At 43.2% G+C, this 27,691-nt stretch overlaps 2 protein-coding genes across 4 annotated transcripts in view; one reads left to right on the forward strand and one right to left on the reverse strand.

The window, feature by feature from the left end:
- TXN2 (thioredoxin 2) overlaps positions 1 to 27,691 on the reverse strand; it is a 244,687-nt gene that overhangs the window by 32,871 nt on the left and 184,125 nt on the right. The gene's annotated exons all lie outside the window — the stretch shown is intronic.
- LOC143788366 (uncharacterized) overlaps positions 12,624 to 27,691 on the forward strand; it is a 108,645-nt gene continuing 93,577 nt past the window's right edge. The window contains exon 1 of the mRNA XM_077278012.1: positions 12,624 to 12,733. The gene's annotated coding sequence lies outside the window, so the exon portion shown is untranslated. The remainder of the gene's footprint in view (positions 12,734 to 27,691) is intronic.

Raw genomic sequence — 27,691 nt, forward strand, 5'->3', positions numbered from 1 at the left:
AACAGTAGAAACCCCCAACAAGTGACCCCATTTTGGAAACTAGACCCCCAAATGAACTTATCTAGATGTGTGGTGAGCACTTTGAACCCCTAAGTGCTTCACAGAAGTTTATAACGCAGAGCCGTGAAAATAATAAATACGTTTTCTTTCCTCAAAAAAAAATTTTTTAGCCCTGATTTTTTTATTTTCCCAAGGGTAACAGGAGAAATTTGACCCCAAGATTTGTTGTCCAGTTTCTCCTGAGTATGCTGATACCCCATATGTGGGGGTAAACCACTGTTTGGGCACATGCCGGGGCTTGGAAGTGAAGTAGTGATGTTTTGAAATGCAGACTTTGATGGAATGCTCTGCGGGCATCACGTTGCGTTTGCAGAGCCCCTGATGTGCCTAAACAGTAGAAACCCCCCACAAGTGACCCCATTTTGGAAACTAAACCCCCAAGGGAACTTATCTAGATGTGTGGTGAGCACTTTGAACCTCTAAGTGCTTCACAGAAGTTTATAACGCAGAGCCGTGAAAATAAAAAATCATTTTTCTTTCCTCAAAAATAATTTTTTAGCCCGCAATTTTTTATTTTCCCAAGGGTTACAGGAGAAATTGGACCCCAAAAGTTGTTGATCAGTTTCTCCTGAGTACGCTGGTACCCCATATGTGGGGGTAAAGCACTGTTTGGGCACACGTCGGGGCTCGGAAGGGAGAGAGCACCATTTTACTTTTTCAACGCAAGATTGGCTGGAATCAATGGTGGCGCCGTGTCGCGTTTGGAGACCCCCTGATGTGCCTAAAAAGTGGAAACCCCTCAATTCTACCTCCAACACTAACCCCAACACACCCCTAACTCTAATCCCAACCCTAACCACAACCCTAACCCCAACACACCCCTAACCCTAGTCTTACCCCTAATTCCAACCCTAAGGCTATGTGCTCACGTTGCGGATTTGTGTGGATTTTTCTGCAGTTTTTGAAAAATCTGCAGGTAAAACGCACTGCGCTTTACCTGCGGATTTACCGCGGATTTCCAGTGTTTTTTGTGTGGATTTCACTTGCGGATTCCTATTATGGAGCAGGTGTAAAACGCTGCGGAATTGCACAAAGAATTGACATGCTGCGGAAAATACAACGCAGCGTTTTTGTGCTGTATTTTCCGCACCATGGGCACAGTGGATTTGGTTTTCCATAGGTTTACGTGGTACTGTAAACGTGATGGAAAACTGATACGAATCCGCAGCGACCAATCCGCTGCGGATCCGCAGCCAAATCCGCACCGTGTGCACATAGCCTAATTCTAACCCTAATTCTAACCCTAAGTGCAACCCTAGCCCTAAGTGCAACCCTAGCCCTAAGTGCAACCCTAAGTGCAACCCTAGCCCTAAGTGCAACCCTAAGTGCAACGCTAGCCCTAAGTGCAACCCTAAGTGCAACCCTAAGTGCAACCCTAGCCCTAAGTGCAACCCTAAGTGCAACCCTAAGTGCAACCCTAAGTGCAACCCTAGCCCTAAGTGCAACCCTAAGTGCAACCCTAAGTGCAACCCTAAGTGCAACCCTAGCCCTAAGTGCAACCCTAGCCCTAAGTGCAACCCTAAGTGCAACCCTAAGTGCAACCCTAGCCCTAAGTGCAACCCTAAGTGCAATCCTAAGTGCAACCCTAGCCCTAAGTGCAACCCTAAGTGCAACCCTAAGTGCAACCCTAGCCCTAAGTGCAACCCTAAGTGCAACCCTAAGTGCAACCCTAGCCCTAAGTGCAACCCTAAGTGCAACCCTAAGTGCAACCCTAGCCCTAAGTGCAACCCTAAGTGCAACCCTAAGTGCAACCCTAAGTGCAACCCTAAGTGCAACCCTAGCCCTAAGCGCAACCCTAGCCCTAAGTGCAACCCTAAGTGCAACCCTAAGTGCAACCCTAAGTGCAACCCTACCCCTAACCCTACCCCTAACCCTACCCCTAACCCTAACCCTAATGGAAAAACTAAAATAATTATATTTTCTGTATTTTATTATTATCCCTACCTATGGGGGTGATAAAGGGGGTGATTTATTTACTATTTTTTTTATTTTGATCGCTGTGATAGAACTTATCACAGCGACCAAAATGTGCAGGAGCGAATCTGCCGGCTGTCAGATTCGGCGGGCGTACTGCTCATGCGCCCGCCATTTTCCAAGATGGCGGCGCCCATGAAGCAGACGGCTGGACACCGGGAGGGACATCGGAGCTAGGTAAGTATGGGGGGGTGGGACCGGAACACGGGGGGGGGATCGGAGGACCTGGGGAGCGGACAGGAGGACCGGGGGAGCCGACAGGAGGGAGGAGGGGAGCGGAACGGACATCGGGGCAAAAAGGACGACTGGGGGGGCGATCGGTGGGCTGGGGTGGGGGCAGATCGGGGTCTCCAGCCATGGCAGATGCTATTGCAGCATCGGCCATGGCTGGATTGTAATATTTCACCATTTTCATAGGTGAAATATTACAAATCGCTCTGATTGGCAGTTTCACTTTCAACAGCCAATCAGAGCGATCGTAGCCACGGGGGGGTTAAGCCACCCCCCCTGGGCTGAAGTACCACTCCCCCTCTCCCTGCAGATCGGGTAAAATAGGAGTTAACCCCTTCACCCGATCTGCAGGGACGCGATCATTCTGTGACACAGCATATGCGTCACAGGTCGGGAAGGCACCGACTTTCATGACGCATACGCTGTGTCACAGGTCGGGAAGGGGTTAAATCACAGACATATGTCACGCAAAATACTTAATAAGTAACATTTCCCACATGTCTACTTTACATCAGCACAATTTTGGAACCAAAATTTTTTTTGTTAGGGAGTTATAAGGGTTAAAATTTGACCAGAAATTTCTCATTTTTACAACACCATTTTTTTAGGGACCACATCTCATTTGAAGTCATTTTGAGGGGTCTATATGATAGAAAATACCCAAGTGTGACACCATTCTAAAAACTGCACCCCTCAAGGTGCTCAAAACCACATTCAAGAAGTTTATTAACCCTTCAGGTGTTTCACATGAATTTTTGGAATGTTTAAATAAAAATGAACATTTAACTTTTTTTCACACAAAATTTATTTCAGCTCCAATTTGTTTTATTTTACCAAGGGTAACAGGAGAAAATGGACCCCAAAAGTTGTTGTACAATTTGTCCTGAGTACGCTGATACCCCATATGTGGGTGTAAACCATTGTTTGGGCGCATGGCAGAGCTTGGAAGGGAAGGAGCGCCATTTGACTTTTCAATGCAAAATTGACTGGAATTGAGATGGGACGCCATGTTGCGTTTGTAGAGCCCCTGATGTGCCTAAACATTGAAACCCCCTACAAGTGACACCATTTTGGAAAGTAGACCCCTAAGGAACTTATCTAGATGTGTGGTGAGCACTTTGACCCACCAAGTGCTTCACAGAAGTTTATAATGCAGAGCCGTACAAATAAAAAATCATATTTTTTCACAAAAATGATCTTTTTGCCCCCAATTTTTTATTTTCCCAAGGGTAAGAGAAGAAATTGGACCCCAAAAAATGTTGTGCAATTTGTCCTGGGTACGCTGATACCCCATATGTGGGTGTAAACCATTGTTTGGGTGCATGGCAGAGCTTGGAAGGGAAGGAGCGCCATTTGACTTTTCAATGCAAAATTGACTGGAATTGAGATGGGACGCCATGTTGCGTTTGGAGAGCCCCTGATGTGCCTAAACATTGAAACCCCCCACAAGTGACACCATTTTGGAAAGTAGACCCCCTAAGGAACTTATCTAGATGTGTTTTGAGAGCTTTGAACCCCCAAGTGTTTCACTACAGATTATAACGCAGAGCCGTGAAAATAATTTTTTTTTCTCAAAAATGATTTTTTTAGCCCCCAGCTTTGTATTTTTACAAGGGTAACAGAATAAATTGGACCCCAAAATTTGTTTTCCAATTTGTCCTGCGTTCGCTGATACCCCATATGTGGGGGGGAACCACTGTTTGGGCGCATGACAGAGCTCGGAAGGGAAGGAGCGCCATTTGGAATGCAGCCTTAAATGGATTGGTCTGCAGGCGTCACGTTGCATTTGCAGAGCCCCTGATGTACCCAAACAGTACAAACCCCCCACAAATGACCCCATATTGGAAACTAGACCTCCCAAGGAACTTATCTAGATGTGTTGTGAGAACTTTGAACCCCCAAGTGTTTCACTAAAGTTTATAGCGCAAAGCCGTGAAAATAAAAATTCTTTTTTTTTTCACAAAAATGATATTTTAGCCCCCAGTTTTGTATTTTCACAAGGGTAACAGGATAAAGTAGACCCCAAAAGTTGTTGTCCAATTTGTCCTGAGTACGCTGATACCCCATATGTGGGGGGGAACCACTGTTTGGGCGCATGACAGAGCTCGGAAGGGAAGGAGCGCCATTTGGAATGCAGACTTAAATTGATTGGTCTGCAGGCGTCACGTTGCATTTGCAGAGCCCCTGATGTACCCAAACAGTACAAACCCCGCACAAGTGACCCCATATTGGAAACTAGACCTCCCAGGGAACTTATCTAGATGTGTTGTGAGAACTTTGAACCCCCAAGTGTTTCACTACAGTTTATAACGCAGAGCCGTGAAAATAAAACATCTTTTTTTTCCCACAAAAATGATTTTTAGCCCCCCAAATTTTTATTTTCCCAAGGATAACAAGAGAACTTGGACCCCAGAAGTTGTTGTTCAATTTGTCCCGAGTACGCTGATAACCCATATGTTGGGGTAAACCCCTTTTTGGGCGCACGGGAGAGCTCAGAAGGGAAGGAGCAATGTTTTACTTTTTCAACGCAGAATTGGCTGGAATTGAGATTGGACGCCATGTCGCGTTTGGAGAGCCCCTGATGTGCCTGGACAGTGGAAACTCCCCAATTCTACCTGAAACCCTAACCCAAACACACCCCTAACCCTAATCCCAATGGTAACCCTAATCACACCCCTAGCCCTGACACACCCATAATTCTAATCCCAACCCTAATCCAAACCGTAAATGTAATCCAAACCCTAACCCTAACTTTAGCCCCAACCCTAACTTTAGCCCCAACCCTAACTTTACCTCCAACCCTAGCCCTAACCCTAAACGTGACTGAAATACGTGGCACTTAAATACGTGGCACTTAAATACGTGGCACTGAAATACGTGGCACTGAAATACGTGGCACTTAAATACGTGGCACTTAAATACGTGGCACTTAAATACGTGGCACTGAAATACGTCATACGTGGCACTGAAATACGTGATACGTGGCACTTAAATACGTGGCACTGAAACACGTGGCACTGAAATACGTGATACGTGGCACTGAAATACGTGGCACTGAAATACGTGGCACTGAAATACGTGGCACTATGACTGTCAGAAAATGTTCATTAAACGGTTAGGGGTAGAGTTAGGGTTAGGGTTTGGATCCCTTTATCACCTTGATGGTGGTGGGTGGCTTTTCAGTGTGTTTTCTGTTTTTTTTTCGATAAAAACGCATGCGTTTTTAACGCAAACGCATGTGCTTAAAAACGCAAGAAAATACTGCAGGTTGTATTTCTGAAAATGAACGCATGCGGTTTCAATGTTAAATATAGGGAAAAAACGCTGCAGACAAAAACGCAAGTGTGAAACCAGCGACGCTTTTTATAGCAAAAAAGTTTTTGCGTCTCCACATTTTGAGACCTATAATTTTTCCACATTTTGCTCCACAGAGTCATGTGAGGTCTTGTTTTTTGCGGGACGAGCTGACGTTTTTATTGGTAACATTTTCGGACACGTGACCATTTTTGATCACTTTTTATTCCGATTTTTGTGAGGCAGAATGACCAAAAACCTGCTATTCATGAATTTCTTTTGGGGGAGGCGTTTATACCATTCCACGTTTGGTAAAATGGATAAAGCAGTTTTATTCGTCGGGTCAGTACGATTACAGTGATACCTCATTTATATCATTTTTTTAATGTTTTGGCGCTTTTATACGATAAAAACTATTTTATAGAAAAAATAATTATTTTGGTATCGCTTTATTCTCAGGACTATAACTTTTTTATTTTTTTGTTGATGATGCTGTATGGCGGCTTGTTTTTTGCGGGACAAGATGACGTTTTCAGCGGTACCATGGTTATTTATATCAGTCTTTTTGATCGCGTGTTATTCCACTTTTTGTTCGGCGGTATGGTAATATAGCGTTGTTTTTTGCCTCGTTTTTTTTTTTTTTTTTCTTACGGTGTTTACTGAAGGGGTTAACTAGTGGGGCAGTTTTATAGGTTGGGTCGTTACGGACGCGGCGATACTAAATATGTGTACTTTTATTGTTTTGTTTTTTTTATTTAGATAAAGAAATGTATTTATGGGAATAATATATATTTTTTTTTTATTATTTATTTAGGTTTTTTTTTTTTTACACATGTGGAAAATTTTTTTTTTAACTTTTTTACTTTGTCCCAGGGGGGGACATCACAGATCGATGATCTGATAGTGTGCACAGCACTCTGTCAGATCACCGATCTCACTTACATCGGTGCAGGCTTACCAGCGTCTGCTCTGAGCAGACACTCGGTAAGCCACCTCCTTCCCTGCAGGACCCGGATGCCGTGGCCATCTTGGATCCGGGACCTGCAGGGAGGAAGGAGGTAGGAGACCCTCGGAGCAACGCGATCACATCGCGTTGCTCCGGGGGGCTCAGGGAAGCCCGCATGGAGCCCCCTCCCTGCGCGATGCTTCCCTATACCGCCGGTACACTGCGATCATGTTTGATCGCGGTGTGCCGGGGGTTAATGTGCCGGGGGCGGTCCGTGACCGCTCCTGGCACATAGTGCCGGATGTCAGCTGCGATAGGCAGCTGACACCCGGCCGCGATCGGCCGCGCTCCCCCCGTGAGCGCGGCCGATCGCGTATGACGTACTATCCCGTCACCGGGAATTAAGTCCCAGGTCACCTTGACGGGATAGTACGTCATACGGGATTAAGGGGTTAAACCTGGGTGAGTCTTATAGTCCAGTGCGTCTTATAGTCCGAAAAATACGGTATTCGCTCCTGAAGTGCATCACTGAGCCGCTGTGAGAGTGCACCAGAGTTCATCGGCTGATCAGCTCCGGTACTCTCACGGCACAGCTGTGTGGGAAAGTTCTCCACAGCGGTAGTGCCCTAAGTGAGAGCACTGGAGCTGATGAACTCCGGTGAGCTCTGAAAGTGGGGATAAACACTGCGAGAGCTATTACCTCCTGTCAGTGTATCTCCGGAGTCCGGGTAGAGCAGTCACATCTCCCAATATGACTGTTCTACACGCGAGATGGCCGTGGGACACTCGGTATTAAATTGACTATGTTGCACAGGATATAATATCATATGTTTGTTTCTATTTTTTGATTGTTTGCAGGAGACGAGGGAATTGGGGATTAGGCGTTCAGTAAATAGGGTAAATTTAGATTCAATAAAGGAGTCTGTGTGATTATTTCAAATAAAGGACTTTATTCTCGCCTTGTCTTTATTTACCATGTAACTATAGGATTAGTTAAAAAGGTATCAACCACTGAGGACTCTCAATTCTAAATATTTTACTATAGGATTAGTAATGGATAGGTGTCTTATAGATGCCTCTCCATTACTAAACTGTGGGCTTGATGTCACCTGACAATACAAAGGAGACATCAACCCCACAAATATGAATGGCACTTGCCACCGCTACAGGGCAAGTGGGAAGAGTGAATCTAAGTGCTAGAATTGGCACATTTATAAGATGAGCCATTTCTGGGGTAGCTTAGAGCTGATGTTTTTAGCCTTTTGGGATGCCAATATCCATGGCCCCCTCCCAGGCTATTAATATCAGCCTGCAGTTGACTGCCTAGCCTTTGCTGATTCGATTTTTTTCTGGGGTTCCATGTAAATGCTAAGCAAACAGCTGTGGATGATAATAATAGCCTGGGAACCTTTGGCTATTGGTTCCTTCCCAGAATATTAAACCCTTCATGAATGGAGCTTTTTTTGGCTTTGCGTTTTCATTTTTCGCTCCCCTCCTTCCCAGAGCTATACATTTTTTATTTTTCCATCAATATGGCCATGTGAGGACTTATTTTTTGCAGGACAGTTGTACTTTTGAATGACACCATTGGTTTTACCATGTTGTGTACTAGAAAATGTGAAAAAATTTCCAAGTGCGGTGACATTGCAAAAAAGTGCACTCCCACACTTGTTTTTTGTTTAGCAGAAAAACTAGATTTACTAAATGCTAAAACTGACCTGCATTTTATTTTTTTATTTAACTTTTCTGTCTGGTGCAATCCCCATTAGGAAATGTGCTCCACTATTATTAATGCCATCCAGTGCACATCTTGCCACATGTATGCAATCCTTTAGCAGCCGGTCGAGGGTGCATACTGCTGTGAGAGATGTAAGCATGTGGTGCAATTGGAAGCCCAGATTCTGAATCTAAATGTGCAGCTGGCAACACTGAGATCCATTGACAATATGGAAAGGAGTCTTCTGCTCACTGAGCAGACGCTCTATGGGATAGATGGGGGGAATGGTAGGATGGAGCTGCAGGACAGTGCAGCAGCAAGCTGAGTGACAGTTAGGAAGCGGTGTAGAGGGAAGAGGGCCAGGGAGGCTAGTCCTGATCTGGCACACCCCAATAAGTTTGCTAAGTTGGCAGATGAGGGGGGTGCCAGTACAGGGGTAGCACTGCTGCAGCCAGGCATGTTCTCTGAAAGCCGGAGGAGTGACTACTACAGTAAGGAGGGAAATCGGAGAGAAGGGCAGGCCAGACTGGTGCTGGTAGTGGGGGATTCAATTATTAGGGAAACAGATAGGGCAATCTGTCACAAAGACAGGGATTGTCGAACGGTGTGCTGCCTACCTGGCGCTCGAGTCCGACACATCGCTGATCGGGTTGACAGATTACTGGGAGAGGCTGGGGGGGACCCAGCGGTCATGGTGCACATTGGCACAAATGACAAAGTTAGAGGTAGGTGGAAGGTCCTTAAAATTGATTTCAGGGAATTAGGCTGCAAGCTGAAAGCAAGGACCTCCAAGGAGGTATTTTTTGAAATACTGCCTGTACCACGTGCCACGCCAGAGAGGCAACGGGAGATTAGGGAGGTTAATAAGTGGCTCAAGAATTGGTGTAGGATGGAGGGGTTTGGGTTCCTGCAGAACTGGGCTGACTTCTCAGTGGGCTACAGGCTCTACGCTAGGGACGGGCTGCACCTCAATGGGGAATGTGCAGCTGTGCTGGGGGAGAAAATGGCTAGAAGGTTGGAGGAGTGTTTAAACTAGGGATTGGGTGGAGGGTATTCAATTTATAGGAGGGGAAGATAGGGCAGATAGAGACCTGGGCACAAATAAGGAAGTTGGGGGTGGCGGTGGCATGGGGGGTGGGGTTAGAACAGTTAATAATTTAAGAAAGAATAGAGGTACAGAGAGGAACATCAAGTGCATGTATACTAATGCCAGAAGCCTCGCCAACAAAATGGACGAATTAGAATTAATGTTGATGAAACATGGCTGGAAGAGAGCCATGACTGGGCTGTTAACTTGCAGGGTAATAGTCTGTTCAGAAATGACCGAAAGGATAAGCGAGGGGGAGGGGTGTGTCTATATGTAAAATCATCCTTAAAACCCATCCTGCGTGATAATATAGGTTAATCTAATGAAAATGTAGAGTCCCAGTGGGTGGAGATAAGGGGAGGGGAAAAAAATAATAAATTACTGATAGGGGTTTGTTATAAGTCTCCAAAAATAATGGAAGCAATGGAGAATATCCTCATAAAGCAAATAGATGAAGCTGCGACTCAAGGAGAAGTCATTATTACGGGGGACTTCAACTACCCTGAAATAGATTCAGGAACAGAAACCTGCAGTTCCAGTAATGGTAATTGTTTTTTTTGACAACTATGAGAGAATTACCTTTCACAACTGGTTCAGGACCCAACAAGAAGGAGGGCACTGCTAGACCTAATATTAACCAACAGGCCAGACCGCAGAGCAAATATAAGGGTTGGGGGTCACTTGGGGAATAGTGATCACAAAACAATAAGTTTTCATGTCTCCTTTAATAAGATGTGTAGTAGAGGGGTTACAAGGACACTAAACTTCAGGAGCGCAAATTCCCAACGGATGAGAGATGATCTTGGTGCAATTAACTGGGACGATATCCTGAGACATAAAAATACACAAAGAAAATGGGAGACGTTTATTAGCATCCTGGATAGGACCTGTGCACAGTATATACCGTATGGGAATAAACATACTAGAAATAGGAGGAAACCAATATGGCTAAATAGAGCTGTAAGGGGACCAATAAGTGACAAAAAGAAAGCATTTAGAGAATTAAAGGAAGTAGGTAGTGAGCAGGCATTAAATAAATACAGAAAATTAAATAAATTCTGTAAAAAGCAAATCAAGGCAGCAAAAATTGAGACCGAGAGACTCATTGCCAGAGAGAGTAAAAATAATCCCAAAACATTCTTTAACTACGTAAATAGTAAGAAACTAAAAAATGAAAGTGTTGAGCATTATGATCTTATCCTGTTCCTGCGCAATTTCTGTGTTTTTGTATATATTGTTTTATTTTTTATGTAATTTTATATATATTCATTTATATACTATCTTTTGTACATTATTTATGTAACCATTTGCCACTTGCTTAAAAATAAAGGCATAATTTTTAATTACCCTTGAACTGGTATACTTTCTGGTGTTTTTCCTGGTTCGTTGCTCTGGTTTTAGTCTCTTCCTTGGCAGTGGTTTCACTGTCCACCTTCACAGCGCACCCTATTTAATGATTTATATACTGATATAGTGAGATATTGTATATGATGTGTGGATGTCCTTGGGTGTTCTGTGGTATTTAATAAATAGTAAGAAACTAAAAAATGAAAGTGTTGACCCCCTTAAAAATAGTCTGGATGAAATGGTGGATGAGGATGAGGAAAAAGCCAATATGCTAAATGACTTTTTTTCATCAGTATTTACACAAGAAAATTCCATGGCAGACAATATGATCAGTGATAACAAAAATTCCCCATTAAGTGTCAGCTGCTTAACCCAGCAGGAAGTAAGGCGGCGTCTAAAAATCACTAAAATTGACAAATCTCCGGGCCCGGATGGGATACACCCCAGAGTACTGCAGGAATTAAGTACAGTCATTGATTGACCATTATTTTTAATCTTTAAAGACTCCATAATAAAAGGGTCTGTACCACAGGACTGGCGTATAGCAAATGTGGTGCCAATATTCAAAAAGGGGACAAAAACTGAACTCGGAAATTATAGGCCAGTAAGCTTAACCTCTACTATGGGTAAAATCCTGGAGGGCATTCTAAGGGATGCTATACTGGAGTATCTGAAGAGGAATAACCTCATGACCCAGTATCAGCACGGGTTTACTAGGGGCCTGTTCATGTCAGACTAATTTGATCAGCTTCAATGAAGAGGTAAGTTCCGGACTGGACCAAGGGAACCCAGTAGATGTAGTGTATATGGACTTTTCAAAAGATTTTGATACGGTGCCACACAAAAGGTTGATACATAAAGTGAGAATAATGGAGATAGGGGAAAATATGTGTAAGTGGGTTAAGAGCTGGCTCAGGGATACGAAACAAAGGGTGGTTATTAATGGAGCACACTCCGACTGGGTCCCGGTTAGCAGTGGGGTACCACAGGGGTCAGTATTGGCCCCTCTTCTTTTTAACATATTTATTCACCCCTTCACGACATGTGCCACACTAGTATTGCGCATGTTGTGTCTCCCCCTTTGATGTGGGCTCCGGCGGTGAGCCCTCATCAAAGTCGCAACATGTCAGCTGTTTTGTACAGCTGACATGTGCGCGCAATAGCGGCGGGTGAAATCGCGATTCACCCGCCGCTATTAACTTGTTAAATGCTGCTATCAAACGCTGACAGCGGCATTTAACTACAGCTTCCGGCCGCGTGGCCGGAAATGAGAGCATCGCCGACCCCCGTCACATGATCGGGGGTCGCCGATGCGGCAGGATGGTAACCATAGAGGTCCTTGGGACCTCTATGGTTACTGATGCCGGCCTACTGTGAGCGCCACCCTGTGCAAGCCTGCATTTTTGTTTGGCTTTTTTGCTAGGTTCACTAACTGCTAAAACTGACCTGATATTATGATTCTCCAGGTCATTACAAGTTTATAGACACCTAACATGTCCAGGTTATTTTTTATCTAAGGGTGAAAAAAAATTCAAAACTTTTGCTAAAAAAAACAAAAATTGCGCCATTTTCCGATACCCATAGCATCTCCATTTTTCGTGATCTCGGGTTGGGTGAGGGCTTATTTTTTGCATGCCGAGCTGACGTATTTAATGATACCATTTTGGTGCAGATACATTCCATTGATCACCCATTAGTCATTAATACACTTTAATGCAATGTCGTGGCCACCAAAAAAACGTAATTTTGACATTTTTACTTTTTTCTCACTAAGTCGTTTAGCGATCAGGTTAATCCTTTCTTTTTATTGATAGATCAGGCGATTCTGAACGCGGCGATACCAAATATGTGGATGCTTGATTTTTTATTGTTTTATTTTGAATGGGGCAAAAGGGGGGTGATTTTAAAAATATAAAAAAAAGAAAAGTTCAAAACATTTTTTTTTATCTTTTGGTATCCATAGGAGACTAGAAGCTGCCATAACCCGATCGGCTCTGCTACAAAGAGGCGATGATCAGTTTGCCTCTATGTAGCTGAATTACTGACTTGCTATGAGTAAGAAGAACTGCCCCCAAAGGTAACTATCGTTGTGGCCATTGCCAATATTGTCAGTTTCATATCTTGGGCCAGATGCTGAATATTGGCCCTGTAACACACAATGTTCGGCAATTTATTTCTTGTAAGACAGAGTATGTGGTCTATGTAGTGTTTTGCCCCTGAAAGAGGTTCTACATTGGTAAAACTATCCGCAAGTTATATATGCGGTTTAGAGAGCACTTCAAATCAGTCCTTTCAGGTAAAGGTGTTCCGAGACTGATCAACCACATCAGAGAGAGCCATGGAGGGAACCCTGAAGTGTTAACATTTGCAGGTATTGAAAAAGTGATCCTGCCGGTACAGGGTGGCGATCTCCATAAAATGTTGTTGAGACAAGAGGCTAGGTGGATTATGCAGACACGAGCAACTGGCCCAGCTGGCCTGAATGATAGAATAGATATGTCCGTGTTTCTATAAGGTAGCTTTGTAATGATATTTCCTAGTTATTGTTTCTATCCTTACACCTTCTCTCAATCTTATCTGTATATTCATGATGTTGCGTCTTTTTCGTTTGAATATATATCTTTTCTCTCAGTAGGTTTTGTTGATGGACATTTCTTTCCATATTAGATGATAGGCAGGATCTGGCACCTGTTGTGTTAGATGCCCCTGCCGTGATATATTTTATTGTGACAGTATATTGATCACAGTAATGTGGGACTGTATTTATTATCTGTTTGTTTATTGTTGTAATGTGCTTTTGTATTTGTTTTTAAATTGTTTTTAACCCTTTAATGCAGCCAATAAGTCTTTTAACTGACCTGACATATAAGAGAATAGCCTCCCCATACAGATAACAATCCAGCATCTGTCAGTTGTGCACTATAGCTGACAACTTTCTGCATCAGCCACATCAGTGTTTGCACCGTCCAAATCTGTTTAACCCCTTAGATGCTGCTGTAAATAGTGACTACATCATTATATATGGTTAACAGAGTGTGGGGGCTTCCTCTTTATCCCAATTGGTGCCCTCAGATCATGATTGTGTCGTCCTGATGTTTGCCATGGCAATTCATGACCAAATAGCAGCCTTAGAGTCTGACGGCTGTAGTAATCTGTTCAGAAGTTAGAGGCATTTAGGTGGTAAAAATACACTTTTTCATTTCTGTCATACCAATTTGCATTAATTTCTGTAAAGCACCAGAAGGGTTAAAAAACTACCTGACAGCAGTTTTCGATATGTCAGGGGGTGCGGTTTTTAAAATGGTATCACGTTTGGGGTTTTCCCAATATAGGAGACCCCTAAAGTCACTTCAAACATGGATTAGTCCCTAAAAAAATAAATTTAGTAAATTTCCTTGAAAAAATGAAAAATTGCTGCTACATTTTTAAACCTCCTAAAATGCTAACAAAATAAAATAACATTTTACAAATGATGCTGATGTAAAGCAGACATGTGGGAAATGTTATTTATTAATTGTTTGCTGTGGTATGGCCATCTGGATTAAAGGGATAATTATTCAAATTTTGAAAATTGCTAATTTTTTAACATTTTTCAAAATTTTTTTTTTTTTTTTAATTAAATAAACACAAAACATATTGACCTAAATTTACCATTATCATAAAGTATAATGTGTCACGAAAAAACAGTCTCAAAATCACTGGGATTTGTTGAAGCGTTGCAAAGTTATTACCACATAAAGTGACACTGGTCAGATTTAAAAAAATTGGCTCCGTCACTAAGGGGTTAAGAGCACAGTGCAATTTTCTTGTTCGATTGGAGGTTGGCGCAGGAGGAGTTCGTGGTAACTCACCTACTTATCCTGGCGTCACTTCCTCTCTGACATAGACCCGTGGAAGCGCTCTCTTGTAGCGCAAAACGGCCGTCGTCTCGTCCGTCGCACTCCTGTATCCATTCACTCCCCTGAGCCGTGAAGATGTGCTTTCGTGTGTTTCAATAAAGGACACTTGAACTGCAGGATTGGTGAGTGCTGCCGCGTTCATTCTACTGCCTCTATATGATTTATACTTTATATCACGCGAGCACCTCCATTCATTCTCGGACGGCCATTTGCCTTGTGCATTTCACGCTATTGTTAATCTCTGGACATTTAGGTTGTGCTGCTCTCTTTGCTCTTTTTTTATTGGACATTTGTTGTTTCGAGCACGCACGCCTTTAATGAGATTTTTTGTGGATTGATGTTATGGTGAGATTATCCTAATTTGTTTCACCACATCATGGAGTCCGATTTGGCACCTGTAAGGGGCAGTTTGCAAGCCGGCTGAGAGGACGCTGTTAATTACTTTAAGGAGTGTGAACAGACGGACGAAGTGCATATGCTAAGCACGAGGTCTTTGGAGCATAAATTGATCAATCTCTCAGAGAGAGAGATTAGACTATTCTGGAAAAACAACTCGTTGCAATCATATGTCGATAATAATCGAGTCCCGAGAGGTTTACGGGTATGGAAAGAGATCTCTCATTACAGTAGTGATATGTCTTTTAAGACTGAATGGGAGAAGATCACGCTTAAATGTTCTCAAGACCTGCTGGAATTGGTTTTAAAGTCTAATATACAGAATTACGAATTGCTTAATACAGAGATATTGAAAACGCAATCAGAGCTACAGAATAGATTGACGGATAGCCAATGGGCGGCCTTTAATAAGAAATTGGACTCTAGGCTAATTCTCATACAGGCTGAAACAAAACAAAGGAAGAGGGATACATTTCTGCAGGATAAGAATGATTATGATTCTGGTAATATCTTTACTTGGAATAAGCTGCAAAAAGATAATCGGTCTGTATATGCCCAAGGGGGCAAATTCAGACAACGAAAACGCAGTTATAATAAGAAAAGACATAATCAGCAGAGTGGTAAAGACTATTTAACGACCGAATCAGATTTCAGTCTCAGTGAGGGTCGGACTACTAACGCAGGATCTTCAGAGGATATGTCCTTGGAAACTCAAACCATTGCTCCGATCCCTTTAGGAGGAAAACACGGAGGGGCAAACGTAAATACCGGCCCCGAATGGCGGCGCAAAAGGAAGTATGTCTCGTGGAGACAGGAACGGTATTAAAGACTTCTCCTGATGATTTTGTAGTTAATTTAACGCATCGTAGTCTGGACTCAGCTCAACTATCATTGCTATCTAAAGGCTTGAATTACTGCATACCTGATGGGTTTGATTTTGTCTCTTTTCAAATATATTTATTTAAAGCTATGAGGAAAATGCATTTGTACAAATTCTTTCTTTCTCGTTCCACAGAGTCTATAACTCTAGAAGGAGAACGCCCTTGTAATGTGGGACCTCTAGGTTTTATGGCTAATGCTCAGGAAGATGTTCTCGCAGATTTACATGAAGACGCAAGATGCCTGCTCAGTCTTACCAATACGGCATTAGATGTCAAAACCCCTGGTTTGAGCGATAGTGCCCCGTTTCTGGGTGGAGTTCCTTCCACTTATATACCCCCAGTTTCCCGTGGCAATATGATTGATTTATTTGAAACTTTAGTCCTAAAAGACATGGAAGCTTTGTTATACAAAAAAGCTACCCCCAATCTGACCACCAGTGAAACAAAGGCGTTGAGGGAAATAGCTAGTTGGACGGATGTGATCGTACGCCCCGCTGACAAAGGGGGAAAAACGGTCTTATTGCCTAGGGAATCTTATTTGGTAGAAGCCGACCGACAATTGTCAGACACGTCAACTTACATCAAGTTACAGGGTGATCCCACTCATAAATTTAAAGGTGAGTTATGTACATTTCTTAGGAAGGCAGTAGAAAATGGGGTTCTCACAGAGGAAGGCAGAAAGGATGCTCCCCAGTTTCCCTACGAAACCTCATTGGTATTACCTCCCCAAAATCCACAAATCTATGACTGCTCCCCCTGGGAGACCTATTGTGTCTGGGGTAGGTTCGCTCACTGAGCCCCTATCCCAGTACATTGATTGGTTATTACGTCCCTTACTCGTTGACGTTGCATCTTACATCAAAGACACAAATTCGTTCTTAAGTCATGTTCAGGGTTTTGAATAGCAGCCGGGGTTCTCCCTGGTGTCCATTGATGTGGTGAGTCTGTACACTAATATCCCGCAGGGATTAGGTGTAGATACCATCAGACATATTCTAAGGACTACTGATAAAAGTCAGGGGTATATTGATTTTGTGTGTGGCGGTTTAGATTTTATACTAACGCACAGTGCCTTCACCTTTCTTGATACCTGGTACAGACAGACCACTGGGACTGCCATGGGGACCCCGGCTGCATGCACTTTTGCGAATCTGTACATGGCCGTTTTTGAAGAAAATTATATCTATTCGATTGACAACATTTTTTTGAAACATATCAAATTTTTTCTGAGGTATGTCGACGATTTATTCTTGGTGTGGGACGGTACTGAGGCTGAGTTCGATTCATTTGTTAATTACCTCAACAGTTGTAATACTATGAGAATGTCTTTCACCCAAAAATTTGGGGATATGAGCTTAGAATTTTTGGATGTATTTGTGGAGGTTGTAGAAGGTAGTATCTGCACTTCTATATTCCGTAAACCTACTGCGGTCAATTCTATTCTACATTTTAATAGTTTTCATCCTAATCACACTAAGAGGTCATTACCTTATAGCCAGCTTTTAAAGACACGGCGTGTGAACGATACGCAAAGAGGTTTCGAACGGCAATCTGAGGAGCTCTTCTGCAGGCTCCGTGAAAGAGGGTATCCGGACGGGTTGTTGGAATCCGCATTGGAATGGGTAGAAGCCACACCACGGGGTTTGAGAGAGAGGCCGTCTGATACTTCTAAACAACAGTTTACCTTCTGTTTTCAATACGGCCCATTGGATAGAGATAAGATCTACTATCCGTAAGCATTGGTATATATTAGAGAGAGATAGGGAGCTAGTAGGGAGGACTGCAGGAGGACCATTGGTATCTAACAGACGGGGGACACGCATTAGAGACACGCTGGTTCATAATCGTGTGGTCAAAGATAGAACCACTTGGTTAGAAAGAACTGCCCCCAAAGGTAACTATCGTTGCGGCCATTGCCAATATTGTCAGTTTCATATCTTGGGCCAGATGCTGAATATTGGCCCTGTAACACACAATGTTCGGCAATTTATTTCTTGTAAGACAGAGTATGTGGTCTATGTAGTGTTTTGCCCCTGAAAGAGGTTCTACATTGGTAAAACTATCCGCAAGTTATATATGCGGTTTAGAGAGCACTTCAAATCAGTCCTTTCAGATAAAGGTTACATGGTTACATAGTTACATAGTTACATAGTTATTAAGGTTGAAGGAAGACTTTAAGTCCATCTAGTTCAACCCATAGCCTAGCATGCCCTAACACGTTGATCCAGGGGAAGGCAAAAAAAACCCATGTGGTAAGAGTAAGCTCCATCATGGGGAAAAAAATTCCTTCCCGACCCCACATACGGCAATCAGACTAGTTCCCTGGATCAACGCCTTATCAAGGAATCTAATATATATACCCTGTGATATTATACTTTTCCAGAAAGGTATCCAGTCCCCTCTTAAATTGAAGCAATGAGTCACTCATTACAACATCATACGGCAGAGAGTTCCATAGTCTCACTGCTCTTACAGTAAAGAATCCGCGTCTGTTATTATGCTTAAACCTTTTTTCCTCCAGACGTAGAGGATGCCCCCTTGTCCCTGTCACCGGTCTATGATTAAAAAGATCAGCAGAAAGGTCTTTGTACTGTCCCCTCATATATTTATACATTAACATAAGATCACCCCTTAGTCTTAGTCTTAGGTGTTCCGAGACTGATCAACCACATCAGAGAGAGCCATGGAGGGAACCCTGAAGTGTTAACATTTGCAGGTATTGAAAAAGTGATCCTGCCGGTACAGGGTGGCGATCTCCATAAAATGTTGTTGAGACAAGAGGCTAGGTGGATTATGCAGACACAAGCAACTGGCCCAGCTGGCCTGAATGATAGAATAGATATGTCCGTGTTTCTATAAGGTAGCTTTGTAATGATATTTCCTAGTTATTGTTTCTAACCTTACACCTTCTCTCAATCTTATCTGTATATTCATGATGTTGCGTCTTTTTCGTTTGAATATATATCTTTTCTCTCTGTAGGTTTTGTTGATGGACATTTCTTTCCATATTAGATGATAGGCAGGATCTGGCACCTGTTGTGTTAGATGCCCCTGCCATGATATATTGTATTGTGACAGTATATTGATCACAGTAATGTGGGACTGTATTTATTATCTGTTTGTTTATTGTTGTAATGTGCTTTTGTATTTGTTTTTAAATTGTTTTTAAGAGCACAGTGCACTTTTCTTGTCTGATTGGAGGTTGGCGCAAGAGGAGTTCATGGTAACTAACCTACTTATCCTGGCGTCACTTCCTCTCTGACATAGACCCGTGTAAGCGCTCTCTTGTAGCGCGAAACGGCCGTCGTCTCGTCCGTCGCACTCCTGTATCCATTCACTCCCCCGAGCCGTGAAGATAATAATAATAATAATAATCTTTATTTATATAGCGCCAACATATTAAGCAGCACTTTACAATTAAGCGGGGACATATACAGACAAATTCAATACAAGTTAAGACAATTTAAACAGTGACATTAGGAGTGAGGTCCCTGCTCGCAAGCTTACAATCTACAAGGAAATGGGTGGGACACAGTAGGTGAAAACTGCTTGTTATTTCAGGTCTGGCAATTATAATAAATAGGGATTTTCATATAAAGCTGCATGATCCGGTCATCAGCCCGTGTGTTTAAGTGCAATAGTCAAGTATCAAGTACAGTTATCATATGCATGGAGGGTGTGGAGACAGATGAATAGTAGGGTGCAGATTTAGAATAATATTTGGAAGGATGTGTTTTCGTGTGTTTCAATAAAGGACACTTGAACTGCAGGATTGGTGAGTGCTGCCGCGTTCATTCTACTGCCTCTACATGACTTGCTATGAGTTCCGACCACTGGGTGGCGCTCATAGCAATCCAGCACTGACAACCATAGAGGTCTCCAGGAGACCTCCGGTTGTCATGCTGATGAACCAATGACCACCGATTACGTGACAGTGGTCAATGGTGGGGGTATTTCCGGCACGATTGCCGGAAGAGCCATTTAAATGCCGCTTTCAGAGTTTCACAGTGGCATTTAACTAGTTAATAGCTGCGGGTGGATCACGATTTCACTCGCGGCTATTGCGGGCACATGTCAGCTGTTCAAAACAGCTGACATGTCCCGGAAAAGATGTGGGCTCACCCCCGGAGCCCACATCAAAGGAGGGGATACCGACATTGGCGTACTATTACGCCAGATGTCGATAAGGGGTTGACATCTGCCCACAGCCATCAGCTTTCCATCTGCTGGTTATTAAAATTATGCGGGAGCCCACGCAATTTTTGTTTACATTTTTTGAAAAATAAACAGATATTGCATTTCACACAGATTTCTGACAGTTGCTATTTTGTTACAGCGTATGTAGGTTAAATTATGTTAATGCTCCTACATAGGCTGGTGTGTGTCTTTATTTAATATTAATGAGGGTATCTGGCTGAAGAGGTTGAACCCATGTTCGTGGAAATGACATTTTTTTTTTATAATATACCTTTATTTAGCTCTATGTATTTACAAAAAAAAAGCATGAAAAAAAAGCATGCAAAAACACATAAAAATCGCATAAAAAAAGCACGTATTTTCAGCTGGGTTTTTCTGCCACGAGATGCAGAAACACTGCAGAAATTTCTGCAAGCAAATACGCAATGTGCGCACATAGCCTTAGGCCGGAATCACACATGCGAGAAATACGTACGAGTATCGCATGTTAAAATCCGGCATTGCCGCTGTCACTCAGGAGCGGAGCGTGCGGCTCCATGTATTGTTATGCAGCCGCACGCTCCGCTCCTGAGTGACGGCGGCAATGCCGGATATTAACATGCAAGACTCGAACGTATTTCTTGCATGTGTGACCCTGGCCTTAGGCTACATTCACACGTTCAGTATTTTATATCAGTATCTGTGAGCCAAAACCAGGAGTGGAAAAGAATAATAGAAACACGTCACACATCTGCATTTTTCACTCACTTTTGACTTATCAGTATCTGTGAGCCAAAACCAGGAGTGGAAAAGAATAATAGAAACACGTCACACATCTGCATTTTTCACTCACTTTTGACTTACAAATATTAATGTGAAATACTGACCAAGCACTGCAGGTATGAACCTTGCCTTATAGCGTACAGCTGGTTTCAGTGACTGGCCCAAACCAAGCAGTACGGTAGTTACATTCCAGGAGAGAAATTAAATCTTAATATCCCAGTCAGCTCTGTCCAGACATGTAATTTCTACACAGCAGTTGCTGCTCACTCCCCCCCACCCTCTCATTTTCTGAGGGGATACAGATGTAAATCACCAGAACAACAGCTTCCAGAGCAGGTCTGCTAATCATAGCTCTCTGCTCCCCAGTACACTGAGCTTGTTTAGATGCCTTGTTATCTGTATGTGTAAACACAGGGTTAACACACCCCAGAACATAACCACTGATAGCCAAATGTGTTATAGCAGCTGGGCTTTGTAGTCCTACTAAAGATACAACCTCAGAACACCCATTTAAAAGGGTATTCCCATTGCCAAAATCCTATCCCAATATGTAGTAGGTATAATAATAATAATAATAATATGAATATTAGCAAATACCTCCGATTATGTATTAAAGTTCTTCTGATTCGCTATGTCTCTTTCCTCATGTGCAGGCATTGCAGGACCTTAGGTCTCCATGATTCTGTCCAGTGATACAGTGAGGGTATGTGCACAAGTTACAGATTTGCCTGTGGAATCTTCTGCGTAGATTCTGCATTTCTTGGCAGAAAACACAGGTAAAAATCTGCGTGGATTTGATGCGTTTTTGATGTGGATTTTCATGCGGTTTTTTTTATGTGGATTTGTGTGCGTTTTTGTAAGCTAAATAAAGATCTATTATTTAACAAAAAAAAAAGAATTGTGATGTCATTTCTTGTCCAACCTCTTCATTTACATCTATCTATCTACATAGATATATCTATCTGTAGATCCATCTATAGATAGATGGATAGATATATCTATAGACAGATAGATATATTGATAGATGGATAGATAATACCAAGCCCAGTGTTTAGAAATAAACATAATAAAATGGTACATAAAAAGTTAAATAAAGACACACACACACAAAATCTGAGTTAGGCCGGGGTCACACTTGTGAGAAACTCGCACGAGTCTCGCACCTCAGTACCCGGCACTGCCACCGGCACTCAGGACTGGAGCATTCAGCTTCATAGAAATACATGCAGCCGCACACTCCGGTCCCGAATGCCGGCGTCAGTGCCAGGTATTGAGGTGCGAGACTCGTGCGAGTTCCTCGCAAGTGTGACCCTGGGCTTAAATGCAATATCTGTTTAATTTAAAAAAAAAAACTGAAAAAAAAATGGCGTGGGCTCCAGCGCAGTTTTCTGGGCCAGAGAGGGAGAGCCAGCGACTGGGGGCCGATGTTTATATCCTAGGAAGGGGTTAAAACCCATGGATCTTCCCAGGCTATGAATATCAACCAGCAGCTGTATATTTAGCCTTTACTGGCTATTAAAATAGGGGGACCCACCCAAAAAAGAAACAACGTGGGGTCCCCCTATAATTAATAGCTAGAAAAGGCTATGCAGACAGCTGCGGGTTGATATTCATAGCCAAGGAAAGGGCCATGGATATTGCTCCCATCCCGGCTACAAACACCAGCTAACAGCTTCCCCAGAAATGGTGCCTCTCTAAGATGCGCCAATTCCGGCACTTAGCCTCTCTCTTCCCACTGCCCTGAAGCGGTGGCATATGGGGTAATATTTGTGGGGTTGATGTCACCTTTGAATTGTAAGGTGACATCAAGCCGGCTTAGTAATGAAGAGGCGTCAATAAGATACCTATTCATTACTAATCCTATAGATGTTAAAGGGTTAAATAAACACACAGCCAGAATAAAGTATTTTAATGAAATAAAACACTAAACACGTTTTTCCCATCTTTATTGTACTGCTAATGCAAGCAATGCCCTCGATCTCCTGCAAAAAAATTAAAATAATAAACCAACACAAATACTCCCTGGTCCGATGTAGTCCATTTAATAACGAGTGTCCCATGATGATCTCCACTATAGAGCAGTCACATCAGAAGATGTGACTGCTCTATAGGCCTTCCGCGATGCACTGACAGGAGGTAATGGCTCCTGCAGTGCATCACTGAAGAGGTTACCTGAGTTCAGGCTCTCACTTTATGGCAACAGTGCGTGAGAATTTTCCCATGCAGCGGTGCCGCAAGTGACAGCGACCTCTGATGGCGGAGTGATACAGTGTGGGAGGACACCTGTCGTCATTGTATCACCGGAGCCCCTGGAGAGTGGTCACATCTGACTATGTGACAGCTCTCCATGGGAGATCATCGTGGGACACTCGTTATTAAATGGATTACATCGGAACAGGGAGTATACTGTTGGTTTATTTATTTTTATTTTTTTACAGGTGATCGAGGGCGTCGGGGATTAGCTTGTATGGTGTGTACTGTATATGTGTGTATGTACTGTATGTATATGTATATACTGAATGTCTATATGTATATACTGTATATGTGTGTATGTGGTTTTTTTTACACTTGAACACAGTAGCCAATGATGGGACCACTGCTGCCCCATCATTGGCTAGCTGTCACTGTAGCAGGCATAGCCGGATGGGACTAGTAGTCCCATCAGACGATGCCTGCCTGCATACAGCCCAGCACACACACACAGATACACACAAACACCCGCATACAGCCCCGCACATCATCTCCGCACACATACAGTCTCTGCCCACACAGTCTCCGCCCACACTCTTCCTCCTCCCAATCTGCAGCGTTTCTCACACCCAAAAACGCAGATCTTTTTAAATCTGCGGTTTTGACTGAATCAACGGAAGTTAATGAGTGCAGAAACGCTGCAGATCCGCAAAAAAAATTGACATGCTGCGGAAAAAAAAAACCCGCTGCGATTCCACGCTAATTTTTCTGCAGCATGTGCACAACAATTCTTAATTTCCCATTGACTAACATTGGTGGTGCACTACACTGCGGATTTGATATAATTCCGGGCATCCAAAAACGCTGAGGAAATGCATCAAAATCCGCAACGTGAGCAATTAGCCTGACAGTTACTTAACTAGTTGCTAGTTGTGGTAACCATAGATACCCAAGGTCCAGCAATGATGGCACATGAGGAAAGACATTGCAAATCAAAAAAACTATACTACATTTCTTATTGGAGGTACAGTGTTTGCTAATATTATTATTACACCTACTATATTTTGGGATAGGATCTTGGAGATGTGCATACCTTTTTAAAGGGCCACTGTCACCCCCTCCAGCCGTTCTAAACTAAAAGAGCCACCTTGTGCAGCAGTAATGCTGCAGTCTAACAAGGTGGCTCTTTTAGTTTTTGATTCAGTTATTACCTCAATAAAGCGTTTTAAAAATTGGCCACAAATACCAGATTTTGTACCTGGAGGCGGTCCGAATCGTCCTCTATGAATCTCCCAACTGCGGTCACTCTTCTCTTCAGGGGCGATGGTCGCCGCCCCGAGCGCTGTTTCTTCTTAAATCCGGCGCCTGCGCTGTGCGTGCCTGCCTGGGGCCTGCGCAGTCTTCATTGTCAGTCACAGCTCAGATGCAGGGTGCCTGACTGCGCCTGTGCGGGCAGTGCGGCCACCCTCTTGCTGAATCCCCGCCCCGCACTGTGTTATTCATTATGCACAGTGCGGGGCTGGGGTTCCTGGGAAGGCGGGGGAGCTGGGGGAGCGTCTGAGCTGGGGAGCATCTGAGCTGGGGGAGCGTCTGAGCTGGGGGAGCGTCTAAACAGCGTAGTGCGCATGCCCAGGAACCCCAGCCCCGCACTGTGCATAATGAATAACACAGTGCGGGGCGGGGATTCAGCAAGAGGGTGGCCGCACTGCCCGCACAGGTGCAGTCAGGCACCCTGCATCTGAGCTGTGACTGACAATGAAGACTGCGCAGACCCCAGGCAGGCACGCACAGCGCAGGCGCCGGATTTAAGAAGAAACAGCGCTCAGGGGGTGGCGACCATCGCCCCTGAAGAGAAGAGTGACGGCAGTTGGGAGATTCATAGAGGACGATTCGGACCGCCTCCAGGTACAAAATCTGGTATTTGTGGCCAATTTTTAAAACGCTTTATTGAGGTAATAACTGAATCAAAAACTAAAAGAGCCACCTTGTTAGACTGCAGCATTACTGCTGCACAAGGTGGCTCTTTTAGTTTAGAACGGCTGGAGGGGGTGACAGTGGCCCTTTAAGGGAAGTCTGTCAGAGAGATAATACCTCCTGAGCCGTCTATATGGGTCCACAGCTCATAGGAAGCTGAATAAAATGACACCTTGCTATCTGTGATCTGATGTCTTATTCCAGGAGAAATCCATATTTTTCCCAAATATATTGTAGTTGTTGAGGAAACACTCCAGCGTTTTTTGGTTAATTTCAGAGCTGGAGTTTTGCCACTATTGTAATTTCCATTACCCCTGTATTTTACTCTCCAGCCACCATCTTAACACAAAGTGCAAACTTTATTTTGTGGGTGAAAATAATTATCATCATACCAGATTTATATTGTTTTTTTTCTGCTTTATGTTTATACTAGCTGAAGAGCCCGGCGTTGCCTGGGCATAGTAAATATCTGTGGTTAGTTATAGCACCTCACTTCTCTTATTTTCCCATCACGCCTCTCATTTTCCCCATCACATCTCTCATTTTCTCCCTCACACCTCTCATTTTCCCCCTCACTCCTCTCATTCCCCCCTGACACTTGTCATTTCGACCTCACATCTGTCATTTTCCGATCACTCCACTATTTTCCCTCACTCCTCTCATTTTGCACTCACACCTTTTCATTTTCACCTCACATTTTCACCTCAGTATATACATGTTTGTCATCTCCCTTATATATAGTATACACCTGTATGTCATCTCCTGTATATAGTATATACCTGTATGTCATCTCCCCTGTATATAGTATATACCTGTGTGTCATCTCACCTATATATAGTATATATCTGTGTGTCATCTCCTCATGTATATAGTATATACCTGTATGTCATCTCCTCCTATACATAGCATATACCTGTATGTCATCTCCTCCTGTATATACTATATACCTGTAGGTAATCTGCTCCTGTATATAGTATATACCTGTGTGTCATCTCCTCCTGTATATAGTATATACCTGTATGTCATCTCCTCCTGTATGTAGTATGTACCTGTATGTCATCTCCTCCTCTATATAGTATATACCTGTGTGTCATCTCTCCTGTATATAGTATATATCTGTGTATCATCTCTCCTGTATATAGTATATATCTGTGTGTCATCTCCTCCTGTATATAGTATATACCTGTGTGTCATCTCCCCTGTAAATAGTATATACCTGTGTGTCATCTCCTCCTGTAAATTAGACCTCGTTCACACGTTATTTGGTCAGTATTTTTACCTCAGTATTTGTAAGCTAAATTGGCAGCCTGATAAATCAGCAGTATATATTAGCTCACTCATACACATAATAGACTGGTAATGTGACTGACAGCTGCCGGATTCCTATATGGTACATTTGTTGCTCTTGTAGTTTGTCTGCTTATTAATCAGATTTTTATTTTTGAAGGATAATACCAGACTTGTGTGTGTTTTAGGGCGAGTTTCGTGTGTCAAGTTGTGTGTGTTGAGTTGCGTGTGGCGACATGCATGTAGCAACTTTTGTGAGATGAGTTTTGTGTGGCGACATGCGTGTAGCAACTTTTTGTGTGTCGAGTTGCATGTGACAGGTTAGTGTAGCAAGTTGTGTGCAGCAAGTTTTGCACATGGCGAGTTTTGCGCGTGGCGAGTTTTATGTGTGGTGCCTTTTGAGTATGTGCAAGTTTTGTGTGAGGCAACTTTTGCATGTGTTGCAACTTTTGTGCATGTGGCAATTTTTCCGCGTGTGCAAGTTTTGCGTGTGGCGAGTTTTCCATGAGGTGAGTTTTGCACGTGTGGCGAGTTTTGCATGTGGAGAGTTTTGCGCGTGGCGAGTTTTGAGCGGCGACTTTTGTGTTTCGACTTTTATGTGGCGAGGTTGGTGTATGTGTGGTGAAATGTGCGCTGAGGGTGGTATATGTGTTCGAGCACGTGGTAGTGTGTGGCGCATTTTGTGTGTGTGTTCATATCCCCGGGGTGGTGTGGTGATTATCCCATGTCGGGGCCCCACCTTAGCAACTGTACAGTATATCCTCTTTGGCGCCATCGCTCTCATTCTTTAAGTGGCCCCTTCTTCACATCTGGCAGCTGTTAATTTGCCTCCAACACTTTTCCTTTCATTTTTTCCCCATTATGTAGATAGGGGCAAAATTGTTTGGTGAATTGGAAAGCACGGGGTTAAAATTTCACCTCACAACATAGCTTTGACGCTCTCGGGGTCCAGACGTGTGACTGTGCAAAATTTTGTGCCTGTAGCTGCGACGCCTCCAACACTTTTCCTTTCACTTTTTCCCCATTATGTAGATAGGGGCAAAATTGTTTGGTGAATTGGAAAGCGCGGGGTTAAAATTTCACCTCACAACATAGCTTTGACGCTCTCGGGGTCCAGACGTGTGACTGTGCAAAATTTTGTGCCTGTAGCTGCGACGGTGCAGATGCCAATCCCGGACATACACATACACACACACACACACACACACACACACACATTCAGCTTTATATATTAGATAATAAATACTGTGTGAAAAAAAATCATTTGTTTGTGTGTCCCCATATTCTGAAAGCGATTTTCGTCTGGCAATGGAGTGCTCTACGAGGTATAATTTTACGTGTGACAAGGTATATTTTTCATAGATCTCATTTTCATGTACATATAATGACGTAATCACTTTTTATTACACATTTTGGGAAGTGGAGAAAACTAGGAAGTAGTAATTTTGG

The sequence above is a fragment of the Ranitomeya variabilis genome, chromosome 8 (genome assembly GCF_051348905.1).
Source record: "Ranitomeya variabilis isolate aRanVar5 chromosome 8, aRanVar5.hap1, whole genome shotgun sequence".
Taxonomy (NCBI): Eukaryota; Metazoa; Chordata; class Amphibia; order Anura; family Dendrobatidae; genus Ranitomeya; species Ranitomeya variabilis.